Genomic DNA, 20,230 nt, shown 5'->3' with positions numbered 1-20,230 from the left:
GGGAAGAGGCTGCCGGAGCAGGACTTTGCTCCGACCCTCTCCAAAAAGGCCTCACTTTTGTAAGGACAGGGTGACCTGGAGACACCCAAAGCCTCCCAAAGAGCTTAAAATAATATTCACCACCAAGAAATAAACTTGGACTCCAACCAACCTTAAAAAAAAAAATAAAAAAAATCCCTGCCCGCAATAAAAAGAAGCGGCTTTACTTCCCCGCCCTCCCCCTGCCCCCTGCTTTTTTTTTTTTTCCTGCCCCTAAACGAGCCGAAAAGGGAGCGAAGGCTGCGGGGTGGCCGTGCCCACCATCGATTTTTCGTGGAAGGAGCCCAGAAAGGGCGGTGATGGAGCACGGGGCCGCGAGCCCCCGGCCCCAGCAGCCGGCAGCGGGGAGCTGAACCGGAGCCGGGGGGAGCATCGCTGCTGGTTGGGGCTCTGCTCGGCCAGAAAAATCCAAGGGAGGAGGAAAATCGAGGTGGAGGAGAGGAAGAAGAAGGGCCGAAGGGCTCGGGCGAAGCAGCCATTAGGAAAGTGCTGATGCAGAGGTTCACTTGTGTCTACGGGCAGAGTTGGAGGAGTTGCTGTTCGCGGACAAAGGCGGTAGGAGGGAGTGGAGCTTTGTAGAAGCCGGAGCCTGTCTCGCTGGGTGTCTGCGTTTCATTCCCTGTCAAGCGGCTGGGGAAAAGCAGGGAAGCGCCGAGCTGCAGCGCTCGCTCAGGATCAGATAGCGAGGAAACCAATAGCGGAGGGAACCAAAAAAAAAAAAGAGAGAAAGAAAAAAAAAAAAAAAGAAACAACAAACCACCGAGCAAGCAAGCAACCCACCCTCCACGCTGAGACTGAAGCAGGCAGGTCCCTGCCAACTACACAGCACGCATCCAGCAGCGAAGAAGTCTTCCCTCCCCGGGCAGGAGCGGAGTTGAGCCCGAAGGATATTTGATGACACTTTTGCAGCGATGGGGCCCCCAGCATCTTCCAGAGCCCATTTGAGGGTGAAGCCTCTGAAAGCGCAGAGGGAGTTTGAAGCTAAATTCACCTGAGTCTGGATCTCTTGGCCGCTGGGATTTATCTCTATCTATCTATTTTTATTTTTCTCCAGGGAAACCAACCAAACAAAAAAAAAAACGTGTTTTGTTGTTTGTTTGTTTTTAAGCTCTTTTTTTTTTTTTTTTTCTTTTGGAAGAAGATCTTTTTTTTTTTTATTTTTATTTTTTTTCGTGTGGTTGCAATGGAGGGCTTGGGTCTGTGCCTACGAAGCAGCAGCCGAATGCTGGTCCTGGGAGAAACCGGCGCGGACGCGGGGTCCCTCGCCAGCTAACTCCGCAGGACCCGGGGCCGGGGGGCTCGATGCAGTGAGAGGTAAGTGCCTGCTCCTGGGGCGGCAGCGCCACGGCTCCCCCCGCTCCTGTAGCTCTGCCTGATCCCAGGTCGGAGGCAAAAACAGCAGTCTCATAGTGAGTCAATCACTTCCACCTCTTGCAGCCCTACCGTAGGAATAACACGGGGAAGTTTCGTGGCAGCAGCCTCGCCGGTGAAGTTCCTACCCTCACTCCCCCTTTCCCTGTTGGTGACCGTGCCCTAAATGCCAGGGTGGGTTTGACTTTGCCAAAAAAAAAACAAAACCCAAGACCAAACCAATGCCTCGGGTCCCCTCCCTGCCTGGATGGCGAGGATTCCTGCTGCCTTTCGGGGAGCTTTGGTGCCGTGCTCGCCTTCTCAGCCAAAACTTTTGCACAAGGTGGTTTTTTTTGGAGATGCCCGTGCGGGGTTGTGCCCCCGAGCACGCACATGCCCGTGCGCGATGCCCGCTCCCGTGAGGCTGGAGAGGGGCGAGCCGGGAGCTTGGGGGGTGCTTAAATGCAAACTGCAAAGCGCAGGGGAAAAAAAAAAAGCGAAGCGAGCCGCCGCCGACAGCAGCAGCAGCAGCAGCATAATTGCATCACTGTAATAGTATCGGCGCTGAGCGCGAGCCAGGCGAGTAAAAATCGTCCAGAAAATGAGCTGTGCTAAAGTGCCTCCAGTTAGCAGCACCTGCACGCCTTCTCTGGGTGCATGAAGGCTGTTTGTATTTTTAGCAGGCTCTCTTAATTATAGAGCAAAGCGTGGAAGAGAGAAAATGGTGTGTGCTTAGCAGGATTCAGCCCCGGGGGGGTTTTGCAGTGAATGTGAGCACAGCAGCACCAAATCGGGGTTCTTCTCCCCCCCCCTGCCCCGTACCCTGGTGGTTTCGAGCCACCTGTTTGGCGGTGGGAACCAGGTCTGGGTTTTTGTATTCCTGTTCTTAGAAAGCGTGCCGATGACTTCGTTTCCTAGCGCTGTTTACCTCTGGTGTTGGGAAAGCTCTGGCAGAAATGGCCCGGGCCAGGAAATTTTGGGGATGGCTTTTACCCAGGGGGTTGATCCGTCTGTGTTCATAGGGCCTGTGGCAAGCACTTAGCAGCGTGTTGCTCTCCGAAAGTGACCCTGCCGCTGTCCCACACCCCCCCTGCACCCCAAATCGGAGCAGCCCCCATTGTCAGCATCTGGGGGATCTCGCTGGGGTGGCCCGATGGGGACAGGGAACTTGTGTGGCTCTGGCAGGCACTGAAGGCCGGGGATGTTTTACAGCTGGCTGCAAACAAACAGCAACAACTCGTTTTGCTCCCGGAGAGCTCCTTCCCCTCATCCCTCTTCTCTGTGCTTGGAAAACTTTCCGTGTCCTTTTGTTCTGAACAGCAGGTGAAATTCCCTTTGTGTGAGCACAAAGCCGTGAAGGCAGAAAATAAGGAAAACAAGGTTAAAAAAACAAAAATAAAAATCCCCGACGGCTCCTTCCAGGCCCGGAATAGCGCTGAGCATTCCCATACGCGCCGAAGGAGCTCAGGAAAACACCGGCTCTGCTGGGGCAGGCACCCCAAAGGCCACTTTACCTCTTGCCTCCGGTCTACGACATGCTTTAAAATCCCTCGTTGTCTCTGTTGGGTTTTTATCCCAAAGAGCCGCTTCGCCTACGAGTTCCAAGTGGATTTTTTTGGAGCCCTGAGGTGACCCCAGCAGGGTGGTGGCGGTCCCCAGGCAGTGGCACGGCCGCAGCTGGAGGTGAGCTCCCTCCTGGGGGGCAGCAGGGGAGGGACCCGGCCCCTCTGCAGAGAAACTTCGCAGGAGCTCTCCAGGCAATGGCACTTAAATGAGCTTAAAACCGGCGTTTTCTCCCCGGTGGGAGACAGGATTTGGGGTCTAAACCAAAAAAAAATTTGGGAGCCTCACCCAAGCTCTGCTGGGTAGGGAATTGGATGGGGAAGGTGCTCCCTGAGGATGCTGCCTCTGGAAGGGCCAGGAGGGCTGTCACCGAGGGGGGGACACACGGGTTTGGCCCCCTCCCCGTTGTGCTGGGGTGCGTGGCACGCAGACACCTTATGTAAGCACCAGGCACCTCCTGTAGCCCTGCTGCTGGCCCTGCCAAACCTCCTTTTTGGGGGGGGTCCTGATGGATGTGGGTGCTGCTGCGTCACCGTGAGGGCAGCAAAATCCCTCCTGGTGTTGTCCGGGGGGGGACCAGGGGGACCAGAGGCGGTGGGCACGGGGCTCTGCTGGGATTTCTGCAGGGTGGGTGCGTGCAGCTTTGCCTGGCAGGGGCACAGGGGCTGCAGCCCATTTCTAGGCTCTTCTGCACCTCTTGGCTTGCACCCAGCCCATTTTGGGTTCTGTACCCAAAGGCCATGGCCAGGGTGAGGGCTGGCGCTTTTGGGAAGGGAGAAAACAGCCCGATTTGTGCCTATTCCTTGTGCTGCCGACCCGCTGCGGGACCTGGGGTTTGTCCCCCGAGCTTGGGGACACCAGCTGCTGAAGGACCTGTGTCCCTGCCCCGGATCACGAGCCTGTCCCTCCATCCACCCCACAGGCACAGAGCACGCAAACGCATCCTACAGCCTGCTGAGAACACGGGGAGCTGAACACGGCCCCGCTGCAGCATCTCAGCTGGGCTATGGGGCACAAGGGTGGGATTTGGGGGGCTGTAGGGCGCTCGGGGGTTCCCGGTGCTGCCCCCACAGCTCTGGCTGGCCGTGTGCCCATCACCTCGCGGGGACGTGCCCCTCTGTCCCCGTTCCTCTCGTGCTCCCGGCCCCATCCCCGGTTCCCAGCTCCCTCCCTCGCTCCCAGCTTGCAGCGAGGCAGGGCTGCCGGTGGGCGAGGGATTTTTTTTTTTTTGCCGAGCTCTTTCAGATTCCCCCGTTGGACTTTTGAAGCATCTGGTATCACTATCTCGGCGTCATTATGAATTAATTAACATTAATTCCCTGTTCTGGTATCTCCTATTGCCAGGAGCCTTAGCCTGGGATTTTATTTATTTATTTCTTTTTTATTCTCCCTCCCCCCCCAAGATGGAAACGGATGGGTCCAGGCTATGCCTGGGGGAAAGATGGGGGAGGCCACACGGCTGGGGGACCGTGGGGTCCCTGTCCCCATCCTTCAGGGCAGGTGGCATTGGGGCAGGGGAAAGGTTTCCTCGTTAGCTCTGGAGAGGCCTGATCCTGGCTCCCCAGCTGGTGCTGGGGGCACCAGGGATGCTGCTCCCTGGGATGCCAATGCCAAGGGTCCTGTCCCCAAGGGTGCTGTCCCCAAGGGTGCTGTCCCCAAGGAGGTTATCTTGGGGGGGTGCTGTCCCCAGGGGTGCTGTCCCCAGGGGAGCAGACTCCAGGTATCCTGTCCCTATGGATGCTGACCCCAGGATGCTCCCACCCCACAGCACCACCCCCCTTGTGCCCCCACACATCCCCCTGCTGCTGCCCCTTGCCATGAGCTTCTGTAGGGCCACAGCAACCCTAAGGCCACCCCAAGCCCCCCGCAGCATAGGCTGAGGGGTTGGGGATCCCCATGGTGCTCCGAGAGCCTCGGGGACAGAGGTGGGGTGGGGGGGGACACCCCCGGGTGGGCTGGGGGACAGCCCCGGTGTCCTACATCCCCGGAGCCAGCTCGGGCTTACGTAACGGCCGTGCTGCAGTCTGCTCTGCTGCCACTGCCACCGGCTGAGCTGCGGTGCCGAGACCGTGTCCCCATGTCCCCATGTCCCCATGTTCCCATGTCCCTATGTCCCTGTGTCCCCCATATCCCTGGGTTTTTGCTTTTTGGGGACAAGGGGGGGATGCTCCGGGGGCAGGTGTGCCCTGGAGGGTGGTGGCAGCTGGCAGGGGGTGGTCAGTGGTGCTGCCTTGGGGAGCTTCCTCCTGCCACCCTGGGAGCTGAAATATCCCCTGGGTGCTGCCACCCTGGGGAAGGAGAGGATGGGGACAGGGGCAGAGAAGGGAGCCCTGCTCCGGTCACAATTTTGGGGTGTCTGGGTGGGGAGGGTGCATAGGGACCCCGCCGGCATCCGCGCTCACTTCTCTGCCCTCCTCGGAGAGAAATCTCCTTCGGAGAGAAACTGAGGCAGGGTGCGAGCACATGGGGCACGGGGCACCCGGAGGAAAGGCCTTGGTGCCATGCTGTGGTCTGGCTGGGGGCCAGCACGTAATTGGGACTGAGAAATGCACACCCAGGAGCTGCCCTGGGGACAGGAGCCGCAGGTGGCCCCGGTGCTCGTGGTGGCACTCGCCCGGTGTCCCCCTCCAGCTCAACTTGGGGCAAGCAGGAGCAGGGTTTGGGCAGGGAGGTGTGCAGGGCCCCCCCCCCAGCTCTGTCCTGATGGTTTGGGGTCACCCAGCACGCTGGGATCCTTCTCCCACCCCCATGGTTTAGCAGGATGCCACCTCCCACGGCTGACACCCTTGGGGACACCCGGCAGGGCAGCACAGGGCGTCCCTCCGGGCTGGAAAACCCGAAAGTGGCAAAAAAATGTGGTGCCCCACGGTGACAGAGCCTGTGTGGTGACCGTCCCCTGTCCCCTCCCATGCTGAGGCTCAGCCCGTGGCAGCATTTTTGGGGTGGGAGGTGCCCAGGCACCCTCCAGAGCCACCCACCCTCCCCGCTGTCCCCTCCCAGCTGCATGGCACAGGGACCCCGCGCCCCGAAGCAGGGGGAACAAGGGCTCCTCTGATCGAATCCCTCCCGCCTGGGCCGGGAAAATCATGGCTTTGTCCTCGCTGCAAAAGGCTCAAAGGCCTTTGGTTCCCTTTTGGGACACGTCTGGAAGTGAGCCACCGAAAGAAATGCCAGGAAAAATAAGCCTTGGGTAGCGGCTACTCTTCTCGTGCCAGTTTCGGCCTTCCCAAACGGAGGGCTCTCATCCCGGGGGGGCCCCAAAAGACCCCCACCGGTGCTCAGCGTGCCGGGCTGAGAACGCCCTCCAACTCATCACACCCGGGGGCCAGCTAATCTCCATCTGACAGCGAGTCATCCTGCCCACCGCGCCGCAGGCTGCAGTGACAACGCGCTTAAAGGGGCTGATGAATTAAGTGCATCTTATGAACGCATCAGATTCCCGTATAATTACAGCGCGATGGATTATGTGCGGTGCTGGAGGGGAAGCAGTTCGGTGAGGAGAAGGAATTGCAGTCAGAGGGGAGAGGCACTGGAGGGGAACTGGGTGAACTGGGTGCAGCTCCGCTCTCCTGGTGCTGTGCCGCCAGGGCTGCTGCGGGGCGAGTGCCGGCACCGAGGGCTTGTCCCAGCTGCAGGGTTAAGGGAGGCAGGCTGGCCCCAGGGAGCCAAAAAAGGGCTGGAGGGGATCGTGCTGGGCTGGGCTCCGTCCCCTCTTCTCCTTTTCGCCCCAGGAGGAGGAGACCCCGCTGCCCACGGGCTGGCACAGGTCAGCAAGGGGCTGGGGGCTGCTTGTCCTGGCACCCCACTGCTCTGTGCATGCACATCGATGCTCCTGTGTGGTACAGCAGTCAGCAGCCAGTGCTTGAGCAGCTGAAAGATGAGACTCTGAGTCCCCCTTTCCTTTCCTTTCCTTTCCTTTCCTTTCCTTTCCTTTCCTTTCCTTTCCTTTCCTTTCCTTTCCTTTCCTTTCCTTTCCTTTCCTTTCCTTTCCTTTCCTTTCCTTTCCTTTCCTTTCCTTTCCTTTCCTTTCCTTTCCTTTCCTTTCCTTTCCTTTCCTTTCCTTTCCTTTCCTTTCCTTTCCTTTCCTTTCCTTTCCTTTCCTTTCCTTTCCTTTCCTTTCCTTTCCTTTCCTTTCCTTTCCTTTCCTTTCCTTTCCTTTCCTTTCCTTTCCTTTCCTTTCCTTTCCTTTCCTTTCCTTTCCTTTCCCTTCCTCACCCCAATTGCCAGAGCTTCCCCTCCCCAGGGGACACAGAGCAGAGGGAGCCACCACCATGTCACCAACACCTCAAAATACAGCGGCGCAGACCCATGAGCAGCTGAAATGACATCAGAGGTGACAACCCCTTCCTGGGACAGGGGGGGCAGATGGGGATTGAGGGGATGAGAGACTGCTGGTGCCCCACAGAGGCTCATCCACGAGCCCCAAAAATCCCTCACCCCCCAAATCCCCTGTCCCCAGAGCGTCCCATGCCTCACGCATGGGGAGGCACGAGCCCCGTGCCCTCTGCCCCCTTCTTCCCCTCGCTGCGGCTGGAGCAAAGGCTTTTGAGCGAGGAGCTGTTGTCTTTCTTCTCGTTAATTGCATGGAGCGGTGCCACCACCGGACAAGCAGGCAGTGTTGTCCCGGGCTCTAATAAGGGCAGGGAGAAAGCCAGGAGCAGGACGCAGCACGGTGGCACGCATGCGGCAAGGAAAGGGGACGTATCGGGGCAGGGGGGGGCTCCACGCACCCACCTTGAGGCACCCAAATCCCCCCAAAACGCTGCGAGCATCGCTGCCCATCCCACCCACCATCACCACCATCCTCCTCCTCCTCCTCCCTGGCAGGGCCGTGGGACTCCTGCCTTCGCTCTTGCAATTGCGCCTCTTCGCTAATTAGCACAATCTGGCGAGGCGCACCGCTCTCCCAGCCATTAATTATTATTAATTATTTGTTATGCAAATAAAGTTGAAGAGCGCGGCGCTGGAGGCAGCACGAATGAAAACAGCCCCGGGCTCTGGGTTATGTAATTGCTGCTGGGTGGGCACCCCGGGCGCCCCCCAGGATTTGGGGACACGTTGGTGGCATGGGCGCTGCTGGGCTGGTGCTGGAGGGGATGGCAGGGGCACCTTGTGCAGGATGAAATGGGGAAATCGGTGATTTTTGGGGGCCTGGGGGAGAGGGGAGATGGGGTACCCAAAGGTGGAGAGGGAAATGTGTCGGGTGAGGTGGGTGCTGCAGGCGGAGGGGGACAAGGTGACGGCTGGGGTGGGCTTTGTGGCACCCGCAGGTCTTGCAGCTCCTGTCCCAGCCCCGTGGTCTGTCCCTGAGGGCACTGTTTGGGGAAAAAATGGATGTTTTTAGCAAATTGCGTCCTGTCCCGGCTGGGGGGTGGCCGTGCTGCCAGGCCACCTGAGCCCCAGGATGTCGTTTTGGGGCTGGCGCTGCCACATCCCGGTGTCACCGAGCGATCCCACGGGTGGCCCCGTGCCACAGGGACACGGGCTGGCGGTGGCGGGGCCCCCACCCAACGCCTGCCTGAGCAATTGCAAAGGGAACCAAGAAAGATTGGAAATTAAAGAGAGGAAAGAATTAATAAGGATCCTGGCTCAACCACAATGGCTTTGTTTCAGGAGAGCTGATACCACACGCTCTCTAATGCCAGTCCTCAGAGGCCTTCGGAAAGAAGTGGGGTTTGGGCGATGCTCAGGAGCATTTTTGGTGGATATGAGCGCATTTTAGAGCTCTGCTTGGTTTCTGCCCCAGCCGGTGCCACCCCCTGCACCCGGCTGCAGGTCCCAGCCAGGCTCTGCCGCGCCGCAGCGCATCAACCACTGCCGCAACGCAGTGTCCCAGAGGAGTGGAGATTTTGGGGGGATAAATGCACTTCTGCACAGCCATTCCCCTCCTGCTGGGCGCTGCTTTGGCAAGAGGGCCATGCCTGAAATGCTGGGGGCTGCCCTCCCTCTGTTTAACTAGGAGATGATCATGCAGTGGCCATAAAGTACCCCAATGCGCTGATCCCAAAAGATGTGCTTATAAAACTGAAAGCAAATTGTCTTGTGCCATACATTCAGTGTCCGTGTGGGTTGCCTTTCTGTCCCTCCCCAGCCCCTGGTGGTGTTGAGATCCCCAGGAATCGCCCCATAAGCCTTGCTGATAGAAATTCTCTATTTCCTCCAGCCGGGGCTGCTTGTCCTGGATATTTAATAGTGGGGGGGATTCAAAGCCGGGCAAGGAGAGGCTTTGCCCAAGCTCTGCTCTGCACCGTGACCAACATCCCGGCACTGCTGGGGGCTTGCAGAGGTGAAAGGACCGAGCCGCAGCTCTGAGCATCACCGGAGAAATGGGACTGCAAAGGGTGCCCAGCACCCCTTGGCTGTGCCAAAACACCTCATGCTCCACCAAAAGGAGGATGCTCTTCGCCTCGAGCCAAAAGCTGGTGCCCGTGAGCGGGGCCGGGGGCTAGGACGCGGCAGCGGAGCACAGCAGGAAGGAAGCGCTCGGCGAGGACACAGCCAGCACTGCATGCACGTACTTACATATGTGCTATTTTCAGCTTGACGGGGAGCAGGCCAAGTTCTCCAACAGATTGAGTTTGGATCTGAAATCCTCCTCTCCTCCTCCCCCCTGCCCAGCACCCACTGCCTGCAGGCACGGGGAGTCCAAGTGCGTGCCGGGCACCCCGCTACGGGCCATTTGCTCGTTGTTCCTGCCAGGAGCTCTCCTAGCGCTGCTGCTGCCCAAGAATTGCAGCAAGGATGATGGATCTGACCCTGCTGGGGGCAGCAGCTCCTGCTTGCCCCCTTCCCACTTCGGGCTGGCCCAGGCAGCAGCGCCAGCACCCCCCAGACATGTCCCTGCTCCAACAGGGACACGCGTCTCCATTTCTCTTTGCCTTTGCACATTCGTGCGCGCTCCCACCTGCTCACTCCTTGCCTTTCCCCAAGCAGAAATCATCCCTCCTTCCTCTTCTCCCCAAATCCCCCCTTTCTGCCACCCCCTCTCTCCCCTACTACTGCGACCCCTCCAGAAGTGCAGCTGTTTTCGCAGCCGTGTCCTTGCCCTGCTTGAAATGCAGGAAGAAATCCATGTGCAACTTACTGTCTCGGCACCCTGTAATCATTTTGTCAGCCGAAAAGCACTTTTGTCAAACCCCCACAGGCAAACCGGGAGGGGACGGGTTGGGGAGAGGCACCTGACACCAGCCTGGGCTTTTCTTCCCCCTTTTTTAATCCCGGGTTTTGCTCTACGGGTGGGACAAGAACTGTGTTTTCCTCTCCTTTCCCTTCCTGGGTGCTTCGGCAGCTGGCCGGGTGGAGGCAAAGGAATAAGGCAAACGTGGCAGAGCAGCAGCGAGGCTGGAGAAAATGCATCGCCATCGGCTGGGTTCGCTTGACAAAGTGCAATTACACAACGGGAGGAGAAAGCCGTCCGGCTCAGCGGAGACTTTGGGGAGTTTGCAGCAGGGACTAATGGAGCCCCGGGCTCAGCCACCTGGAATGGCCCCAAAATGTCCCTGTCCCCTGTCGGATGCTGTGGGGCATGAAATATCCCCTCTCCATCCCACCCATGAGCTGCTCTGGTGGGCTCTTTTCAGCAGGAGGGGAAAAGATCCTTCTGCTCCATCCCAAAAACACACAAACCGGATGGCAGCAGGGATCTGGGGACGGTGTGCTTTAAGGGCTCCTCGAGGGGCTGCATCCTGCCCCCAGCCCCAAGTGCCTGGAGAGCACACCTGCCATCAGCAGCCAGGCTCTCTGCGCTTATTTTATTTTACTTTACTTTGGCTGGTGCTTGCCTGAGCATCTGCAGGGGCTGCCCTTGCCAGCCTGCATCATGCGAGCCCCATGGGGAGCTTGCAGAGAGCGGCTCCTTTCTCCCCAACCTTTCCGCTAACGAGGAAGCGAGCGCCTGGGCTGGCTGCGGCGCTGGGAGCTTGGAGCCACCCGTGGTTGCATCCTGCTCACGTCCTTCCCCTGCCCTTAGTGGTGCCGAGAGGGGGCAAAGAGGCCAGGGGCTGGGCGCTGTGTCCGCGGGCAGCAAGGTGCTGCCTGGAAATCTTGTGCTCGGGAGCAGAGCTTCGGCTGGAAATCGATCAGCCCTAACGCAGAGCAGAGCACTCGTTGACTAATGAACCAGCAATCGTTAGCGCCTGCCCCAGTGCTTGCATTTCGCTGCCTTGTTTTCTCTGGCTTTAGCATCTTTTCGGGTTACACCCCCACCAAACCCTCTAAGGAAGGATTTGTCACGGGCTCGAGCACCGCTGCTCACATAAAGCAGGGCTCGGACGCAGAAAGACACCCAGCAGCCCACTTGCAAATCCTGCCCGTCTAATTAGGGTGCCAGGAAAGACTCATCCATCCTGAGGTGTCCAGCTTGTCCTCATCTGCCCACGTGAAATTTGGGCCATCAACCACTCGCAGGCACCGTCGCAGCACGGCGCTCCCGTCTGGAGACAGGTCTTTAAATCATCCGCAAGCACCGGGGAAATCGCAGACAGCTCGAGAGCAGAAAATGAAAAGGCGAAACAGCGTTCCTGGAGTTTTCGCCCTGAATTATTTGCTCAGCTTTAATAATAAGTTACACACCAGCAAAGCTGAGGCGGCTCTCGCTGACTTGCTGGAGGAAAACCTGCCAAGGGGATGCTGCAGAGCGGTACCCAGCTCCGCTGAGAGCCTTTGGGGACGGGGACCGGTGCGCTCCAGGGAGGATGAGCTGGGGAGAGAGGAGGAAATAAATCCTCTTCAATGTGTTTTGGCTGCTCAAATATGGTAACCTGAAACAGAGCGGATGCAGGAGCTGGGGTTGAAGCTTTTCATTCATTTTTCTAGAGATGGAGGGGAAAAAGTGGCTGCGGGGCCAGTCCCGCTTGCTCGTCTCTCTGCTGGCCCCGGCGCTTGGGGCAGCAGCAGGGAAAGCTCTGGGCTGCCTCTCCTGAGCTATTCCAGGCTGGTTTGACTAAATCGAGCTTGTTTAGGATGAATCACTCCAGCACAGCCGGTTGTGACCTGCTGGCCACTCTGCTTGCTGAGCGTCTGCAATTCCCCGTTTATTGGGAAAAATGAGAAGTTGCTTTTTCGGCCTTTTTTTTTTTTTTTTTTTTTTCTCCAGGACTGCAGATTGCAAATAATGACAGCCTTAAACACGGGCTATTTCACAGCCTGCTGGTGCTTTGGGATGGGATCGCTGCGCGTTTGGGGCTGTGACACCATGAGCCAGGCCAGCCCTGCGTTGGCACGGTCCATCGGGCACATTCATTTAACTCTTCCCCTTCTTTTTGCCTTTTTATCCAAGCAGAGTGGCTGAGGTTTTGCCGTGCACCACACCTTACACGCTGCCCACCCTGCCCAGGGCTCTGGGTCTGTGCTGCTCACAGCAAGGTGATGGCTGGGCTGGATTCTGCTTGCTTGCACCTTGAAGGATCCCATTTTTTTCTCATGTCCTGGTGTCTGTTTGCTGTTTTTCCTTACTTTGGGGTAATTTATGGCTGTGGCTCCCCGTCCTCCTCTCCCTCCAGCCTCCCCAGGAGCCTCCTCCCTGTGTTTTGGGGAGGCAGATAGCTCGCTCCCAGCGAAGGAAGCTGTCAGCACTTTGCCCGAGGGCGTTCAAACCTCCCGAGCACAGGCAGAAAACTTCCTGAAGGAGCAGCTTGCCGTGGAAATATCGCTGAGCTGGACGAATTGCTTGGTTTTGGGGGAGCAACAGTGAGAGCACCGTGAAGATCCACCCTGCTTGCTCCCAGATGCTTGAGCAACCCAAAAACGATTCATGAGGAGAACCTAAACTGCTGATCCTTTATTCCCTGGACTGGACTGGGACCTGATTTTGGACTTTCTGGCAGTAGCCAAGTATCGTTTTCCACCAGCTCCTTCCCCAGATGACTGATGAGAGCCCCCGAGGGTCTGGGCGCATGGCGCATGAAGCCAGGGAGGTGTCCGGGAGCCTGGAGCACGGCTTTGCAGCTGCTCAGCTGCCGGCAGGACCCAGCAACCTTTCCCCCAAAACTGGAAGCGTGTTTTTAGAGAAAGAAAGTAAAAACAACAACAAAAGTCAGTTGCTGTGATGCCATCTGTGTCTGCAGCATCGCACAGCGGGGGGAGCAGCCCGAGCAGGCTGCCGTGCTCACAGCCCTCCGAGCACCTCGGCGGAGAGCTAAAATGGGTGCCACGAGCCTTCCTCCCCCCTTGCTCATCCTCGGGGAGGAATGTCCTGCTTCTCCTGGGAACGCCGTATCTGCCGGGCATCTCTTTCTTTGGAAGCTTTGATTTCTTTTCCAACTGTGGCTCTCCAGCCCTAGAAGCGTGTCTTGGATATTTTTCTCCCCGCGGTCCCCCCCTCCCGCTGGTCCCGGTGGGGAGAGGTTGGTCGGGAATCTGCCCCGCAGCCCTGGCCGGAGGGGACGGAGGGCTGGGGGCAGCAGGATGCCAGTTGGTTTGTTTTCCCTGGTGGGGCTTCAAAAAATGATGGGCTGATGGTTTTGAGTCTCAGGGGGGCAATCTCCCTGGCAGCATCCAAGTTGTGTCACCTCTCCGCTTGGCTCTGTGACGACAGTGTTGATTTGAATTCTTCCAACTTAAGCCTGATTTAAATGATGGTGAAGTTGGGGGGTGGCGTGTGGGAGTAGAGCACTGAGCGCTATTCTTTTTCGGTTGTCATATGCCTCCATAAAGACTTCTGCCTTGGGGATTTGCATAGATCCGTGGTCCAGATTGCGCTGCCAAACCCACCGGTGGTCGGCAAAGCTATGGCAACGGCGCTGCGGTGGCTCCTGAATCGTGCCGAGCCGCGAAGTTGGAGGGTGTTTGCAAGTCTCGTGCCGTGGCCGTTCCTCTTTGGTTGGGGGTCCAGGGGGCAGCCGTGGGCCCGCTCCCCACTTTTGGCCCGCAGCATCCCCTGCACCCCTCGCTCTGCAGCCCTGTCCCCCGGGAGAAAGCCCGGAGCTTGAGGCCGCTCGGCTGTGACAGAGAGGCGGTGAGGTCAGGGAGAAGCCAATTCTCCCTGCTTTTGTGAAAAATCGGTGTTTGGGTGATGACCTCATGGAGAGGAGGCTGCAGAGCGAGCCACTGCGAGCAGCGAAACCGCAGGAGGCAGCGGGGGGAGATCTTGCAAATGTCCCAGCCACGAGCAGAGATTAATTCGGTGGTTGTAATTGCTGAGGACACGCACATCTGTAGGAAAGCAGGCTCCCTTCCTTGCAGTGCTCCCAGAAGGGCTTGTTTGTTTAATTTTATCTCGCAGAGAAAATTATAAAAGGAAAAAAAAAAAAAAAGAAACAACCAACCAACCACCCTGTGGTTTTGCTCAGCTGCAGCACGAAACGCCCCAGCGGATCCTGGAGAGCGGCGGGGACCGAGGCCCTCGCCTGACGCAGGTATTTCTGTCGGGGAACGGGGTGCCCGGTGTGCCAGTGGTGTCCCCACTCCTGCTGGGACCCGCTGCCCACCTGCAGGGTGCTGGGTGCCGAGGAGCTGCCCGTGGCCATCCTCAAAGCTGCAGAAATCCCGACGTTTCACTCATTATCCCGCTCTGAAGGCACCGTGGGGCATCCCCTGTCCCCCTGGGCTGCTCCAAACCCCCTGCCCGGGGCACTGCATCTGTGCACAAGGGACATCTGCACCCTGTGGGGGTCTCGCCAGCCTGGCGGGTGCCAGCAATGCGCTTTCTGATGGAGAGTGAGTGGGCAAGGTGGCATTTTGGGGCAGAACACGGAGATATTTCTGCTGGCTGGCGCTGTGCAAGCTGTCATCCAAACCCTGCCCCGGTCCTGGCTGGGCAGCGCTGGCGTGGCTGGGTAACGTGGGAACGCCTGTGCTCTGGTTTCAACTCATTTTCTTTGCTGTCATTAGCTTGAATTTCCAAGGGAGCCTGTGCTCGGCATCAGATGATGACATCCTTTAATTTAGCAAATGCAAAAATGGGACCTTTTCCAACCGGCGTGATTAGAAGAGTCCTGCTCCTCTCCCACCCGTGGTGCACGGTGCTGGCTGCGCGGCGCCCCTGGCCAGGACTGGGGCTGAGCCCTACCCTGCTCATCACACCCACGTGCCACCCATCCTCACCACCCCTGCCCGCTCTCCCGGCTGATAAAAAGCACTGGGGAGGGGGGCTGGAGATGGGATGGGAGCTCACTGGGGGGGGTGAGGGGGCCGGATCCCCCTGCACCACCCCATGGCACCCTCCTCAATCCCGTCCCCAGCCCTAACGCCCCTTTGCCCTGCCAAGGGCCTCCTCCGCCGGCGGGTTTGCGTAGAACGCTGCGTGTCCCCCCTAAGCAGCTTAATGAGGGTTAAGAGGCTAACGGGCTTATTACCAGCAATTATTTCCATAGCCCTGCAGGTGTCCCTGAGAACAGCAGGGCCCCACGGCCGCAGCATCCTGCTGCCAGCCAGCCCGGGGTGCTGCGAGCTTGTCGGTGCTCAGCTTGGCCACCCGGAGAGGAAACGGTGGAAATCTGACCTCTCCATACATTTTTTTTTTTTTAACCAAAAATCCAGCTTGGATAAAAGGGTGTTAGCGGGGTGCAGCCCCGTGGCAACCTCCCCCGCCCCGGTCCTTCTTGCTGTGCCTTGGGAGCAGCTCTGCAGCATCCCTGCGCTCGGGCGGTCGCCTGGAGACAGCGCGGCGGGTTGCCACAGCGACGGAGCCTTGGCTCAGCATCCCTCCGACTCCGCCGGCTTGGCCCAAGTTGGGCGAGAGAAAAACACCCCTGGGATGGGGACCCCGCCGGCAGCGGGGCTGGGGAAACTGAGGCACGGCCGGGGGAGGCGGCGAGGTGATGGAGGAGGTTTTTGGAAGCTGCCTATGGGCTGAAATGGGGGAAGAAACGGTGGAAATGGGGATGGTGGAGGGCTGGGGGTACCCATAGGTGTTGTGGGGGGGTAGAGTGTTTTTGGGGCACGTCCTGGTGCAGCATCTCCCCCTGAGTCCTCCAAACAGCAGCGTTCAAGTCACCGGGGCAATGTCACCTGTGCTTGGGCTGTCACCAGTCCCGATACCCGACGTGTGCTGGGATGGGACAGGAGGGGTGTGCGCACCCCAGAAGCCGTGCACATGCAGGATTTGGCCACCCTGATCCCAACCAAAAATCCGGGCTCCCCCAGTCCCAACAAACCACAATGCCATGAGCACTGGGGGACCAGCAGGGTCACGGTGGTGGCACGACCCTGGGGACCTGCTGCAGCAAGGGAGAGGAGGATGAAGGCTTTTGGGGTGATACCGGTCCCGGTACCCATGCCAGAGTCCCCCCCACCCTGCCAAGCCTCTAATTATAAATGACAGAAGCGGAGGGCAAGGGGGGGGTTACGTAACTTCGGCGTTTGGAAAATTCTCTCTGCTCCCTTATCAGCTTTATAAATACCTCCAGCTCGGCCCGGCCAGGCTGGGGGGAGGCGGTGGCACGGGCTGCAGCCGGTCCCAGGCTATGCCTCAGTTTCCCCTTGCCTATGGACAGGAGCATCCCTGCTCCCCCCTGCTGGGTGCCAGCGGAGGACTCCTTGTTGCTGGTGTGAGCGCAGGGGGGAGCGCTGTTTCTCACCCCCAGCAGGTTGATTTTTCTTCCATCCCTGGGGAAAAGCTTGAAGATGCTTTTTGGGCATCAGCAAACCGCAGGCTCAGAGATCCAAGGTCCTGCCTGCTGCCACCACCTGCCTTGTGCCGTGCCACATCCCCCGGACCTGAATTTGTTGCACCCCCCAGGCTGCCCCTACACATCCCCCAACCCCCTGGGCTGGGTCCGTGCTGCATATTGACCAGAATTAACTCAGCCCCCCCATGTCCTGTGCCCAACCAGGGCACACTGAGCCCCGAATATCACTGGCACCCACCACGGGAGGTCAGGGCCCCCTGCTCCCAGGCGCCTGCATTTACACCGCTCCCAAATTACCTCCCCAGGGGGTGTTGGAGGGCGGCCGGGGCCACATCGATACGAGCCCATGCACGCAGCACAGGGCAGCGTTGTGTAACTGCACGTGGCTGCTCGCTGGGGGCACCTCACCCCATCCCACCAGGCTGCCCCCAGCCCCAGCACCAGGCTCCTGCGCTCCGTGGCCACCCGATGCCACCGTGGCCACCCGGCCGTGCCGGGGAGCTGCCCAACATCCAGCTCTGCATCTCCAAAAGGTGATGGGAATCATGTCCAGGACCTTTGGGGTTTGATAGCCAGCAGCGTGCTGTTGTCTTTGTCCCCCAAATCTTCCCGTTCTGGTTTTTGGCTGCTGGGGGAAGGATGCCTCGTGTCTCGCAGTGCCGTGTGCGCGCGCACAGTGGTGCGTGGGCTCACAACACCGAGCTTTGCGCTTGCCCTGTTTTGTTGTGGGGTCACCCAGGAGCACACATGGAAGTTGTTTTTTTTGTAGGGCTGGCCAAAAAGAAGGTATTCCTGGCAAATACTTCAGTGCTTTTCTGATCCTGCAGAGTGCACCTGTGCGAGCCACCCGAATACTGACCCGGGTTGTGCAAACGGGTGGAGGAGCGAAGCAGCTGGGTGTGCACTGACCCTCGCTGGCTTAAAATTGACATTTTTAATACCCCAATCTCTCTGCTCACCCTTCTGCAGCTGCAAGGCCCCTTAACCAAATGATGCATGGAAGCATCCGAGGCTGGGGCACAGAAATAACGAGAACTGGGTTGTTTTAGGGACTCCTACATCTGCCTTTGTGGCGATCCCTTTTAGAGCAGGGCTTCCCAAACGAGGTGGGTGCCTGGGCTTGCGCGCTCCCAGCCTGGCAGATGCCCAAATTGGGCAGGATTTGATGTCTCCCCATCGGGTCCCTGGGGCTGGTACCCGCGGGCAGGGAACGAGGGGGATTAATGGAGCTGCTGATCCCTGATGGCGCGGGGGGCCGGGGAGCAGCGAGCCCCCCCCGGCGTTACACAACTCCTGCACTAAATCTTCCCTGCATCAGATAAAGATGTCGTCTTGTGCCCCAAATACCCTGTCCTGCGCGGATATTGGGGTTTTGGGGTGGTTTTTGTAGTTTGGGGGTGCCTGGCTGCCCAGTGATGGTACAGCGGGGTGGGGAGGGCAGAAACCCAGTGCTCCCCAGCCCAGCATCGTGATGGGTGTCCCCGGGAAGGAAACTCCTCCGATGGGGAATGGCACCCTGACAGGGAGCCCTGGGAGGATGTGAAGGGCAGGGAAATTCTTGTGGGCAGAGCCCTGAGCTGGGGGAAGGACGGGAGCAGCAAAGCTGTGCCAAGGCCCCTTTCGTCTTGGAGATGCCAGGCATTGTGCATGTTTATCAGCCCCAGCAGGAAAGGAAGGTGGTTTTTCTTCTTCCCCTGGGCAAGGCTTGAAGATGTCTTTTGGATCATGGCCGGCATTAAATTGCAAGTTCAAAGAACCAAAGTCCTGCCTTGGGCCACCGCTTGCCTTGCCCCTGCCTGGTGTCCGATCCCCTGTGTTTGAATCTGTTGCATCCTCCAGGCTGCTCCTTCGCCTCCTGAAACCCTCTGCAATCCCTTTCAAGCTGCTCCTCTTCCATTCCCCTGAGACCGGCCATATCCTGAGCACGTTCCCACTGAACTATCTCAGCCTTTCCACCACCGCCGCCGCTTCGCTCCCTGCCTTTAGCGATCGCACCGGGGGCGAGCGTCCCCCCTCGCTGCTGCTGGCTCCCCACGGCCGCAGCCGAGGTGCCAGATCCTGGACATGTAGGGAAAAGGAGTGGCTGAAATCTGAGCCTGCAGCAATTAGCCGGGAGCGCGGCGAAGTCCCCGCCGGCCGCGGCGTCGGGCTCAGCATCTGCCTCGTCCCCGGCTCGGCCGCTCGCGCTGCCTCCAACGCGGGGTAAGTAGGGCTCAGAGGGTGGCTCTGCCTGAGCGTGGCTTGTCTGTCCCCTGTCCCCATCCTCCTGGGCTTGAGGAATGTGGTTTGGGCTCTGATGCCAAAGGGAGCTGGAAACGCAGCTGCTTCTAGGGTGGAAGTGGTGGTTTTGTCCTGGCATGGCAAAGGTGAAGGAGCTGGGAAATGATTTGGGAGAGTGGGGATGGACTGTGCCTCTAACCAAGTGTTGAGGATTTGCTGGTGCTTGGCTGGAGCGTGAATGGTTGGGTTTGGAAAGCTCAAAAAAAAAACAGGATGCTTACAGGAGAGTGGCAGTGCCTGGTCTGTGGTGGTTCGTGGTGCAGCCTTGCTCGCGTCCTCTGTCCTCTTGCTGGAGGGACCCGAATGTCCCCAGCTGCCTCTTGCGCTCATCCTGCTCTTCTCCAGCACGGAAAGGTGCGGATTTCCCAACGGGAAGCTGGTGCTGAGCAGCTCAGCAGTGCTCCCTTTGTGGTGGCAGCAGCTCCACCTGCTCCAGCTGGGAGCCCCGTTGCGCACAGCCTGGCACCGTGTCACCTTCCCGTGCCACCTTCCCGTGCCACCTTCCCCGACACTCTCTGCCCAGGATAAACATTTCCTGGGCGCCAGCTCTGCCCACACATGAGATTTCCCTTGAGCTGGAGACACGGCTCCTGGGGAGGGTTGCGTTGGGTGAGACATGGGAAAACCCACTTTGGGCTTCCCATTAATGGGATTTGGGAACGAGACCTCAATGGGAGCCTGGGCTGGGTGAGCCGGGCGCAGGACAAGGCAGGATGGGTGAAGGTGGTGGGAGGTGCAGGTGCTGCAAGCTGGGGCTGAAGGGGCTCCAGACCAGCCCCTCTCTGCCTCTAACCCCAAGGCACGGGCAGCATCGCTCCGTGTGATGGGTTTTAAAATAATTCGTGCCCATGTTAGCCTGGGTTGATGGTGCCAGAGGCTCCTGTGCCACCCTGGGATGCTGCAGAGTGCTGGCCGGGCTTTCCCCGTGGTGCAGGAGCCACCAGCACTGCAGCCCATCTCCTCCTGCTCGGTGATAAAATCCTCTGGAAGACATTTGCCCTTTTGGTCCCTCTTTTCCCTGCCTTCCCACGGTGCTTTTTAGCAGCCGGGCCATCCAACCCCCACCCCCCCGCCCGGGGTCGGGGCAGGGCTGGGGTCACTGCTGTCCCCCTGAGCCCCTTGGCATGGGCTGGATGGGAACACGCCATCCCCTGATGGAACCCACGTCACCGTCGTGTCCCCAGGCAGGGACAGGAACGTGGCCGGATGATTTCAGCTCCGCCACCATCTGCCCCCGGTCCCAGCGCCATGGGTTTGGGGCAGGGGCTGGCTCACGCGGGGCCGTGGCAAGGAGCCGGACACGTATCGGGATTTGGGGACAGGGGCACGCGCCGGGCACGTGGGAGGGACCGTGGAGGGGAGTGGATGGGGCGGGCATGGAGACACCCCAAGGTCACCCATCCGAAAACACCCTCTGGTGCCCAGGGGCT

General features: G+C 59.0%; 1 protein-coding gene across 2 annotated transcripts in view; it reads left to right on the top strand.

Annotated features, from left to right (window-relative positions):
* Positions 1–269: 269 nt before the first annotated feature.
* The window catches only part of LOC101803171 (ATP-sensitive inward rectifier potassium channel 12), a 28,085-nt gene continuing 8,124 nt past the window's right edge, over positions 270–20,230 (top strand). Inside the window, exon 1 of one of the 2 annotated variants that reach the window (XM_013098325.5) lies at positions 270–1,353. The gene's annotated coding sequence lies outside the window, so the exon portion shown is untranslated. Of the gene's footprint in view, positions 1,354–18,002; positions 18,723–20,230 lie in introns of those variants that run through there. The other variant, XM_072023705.1, reaches the window with a different exon arrangement.

This window comes from Anas platyrhynchos, chromosome 15, assembly GCF_047663525.1.
Source record: "Anas platyrhynchos isolate ZD024472 breed Pekin duck chromosome 15, IASCAAS_PekinDuck_T2T, whole genome shotgun sequence".
NCBI classification, from domain to species: Eukaryota; Metazoa; Chordata; class Aves; order Anseriformes; family Anatidae; genus Anas; species Anas platyrhynchos.
This window is presented reverse-complemented; position numbering and strand designations above follow the sequence as displayed.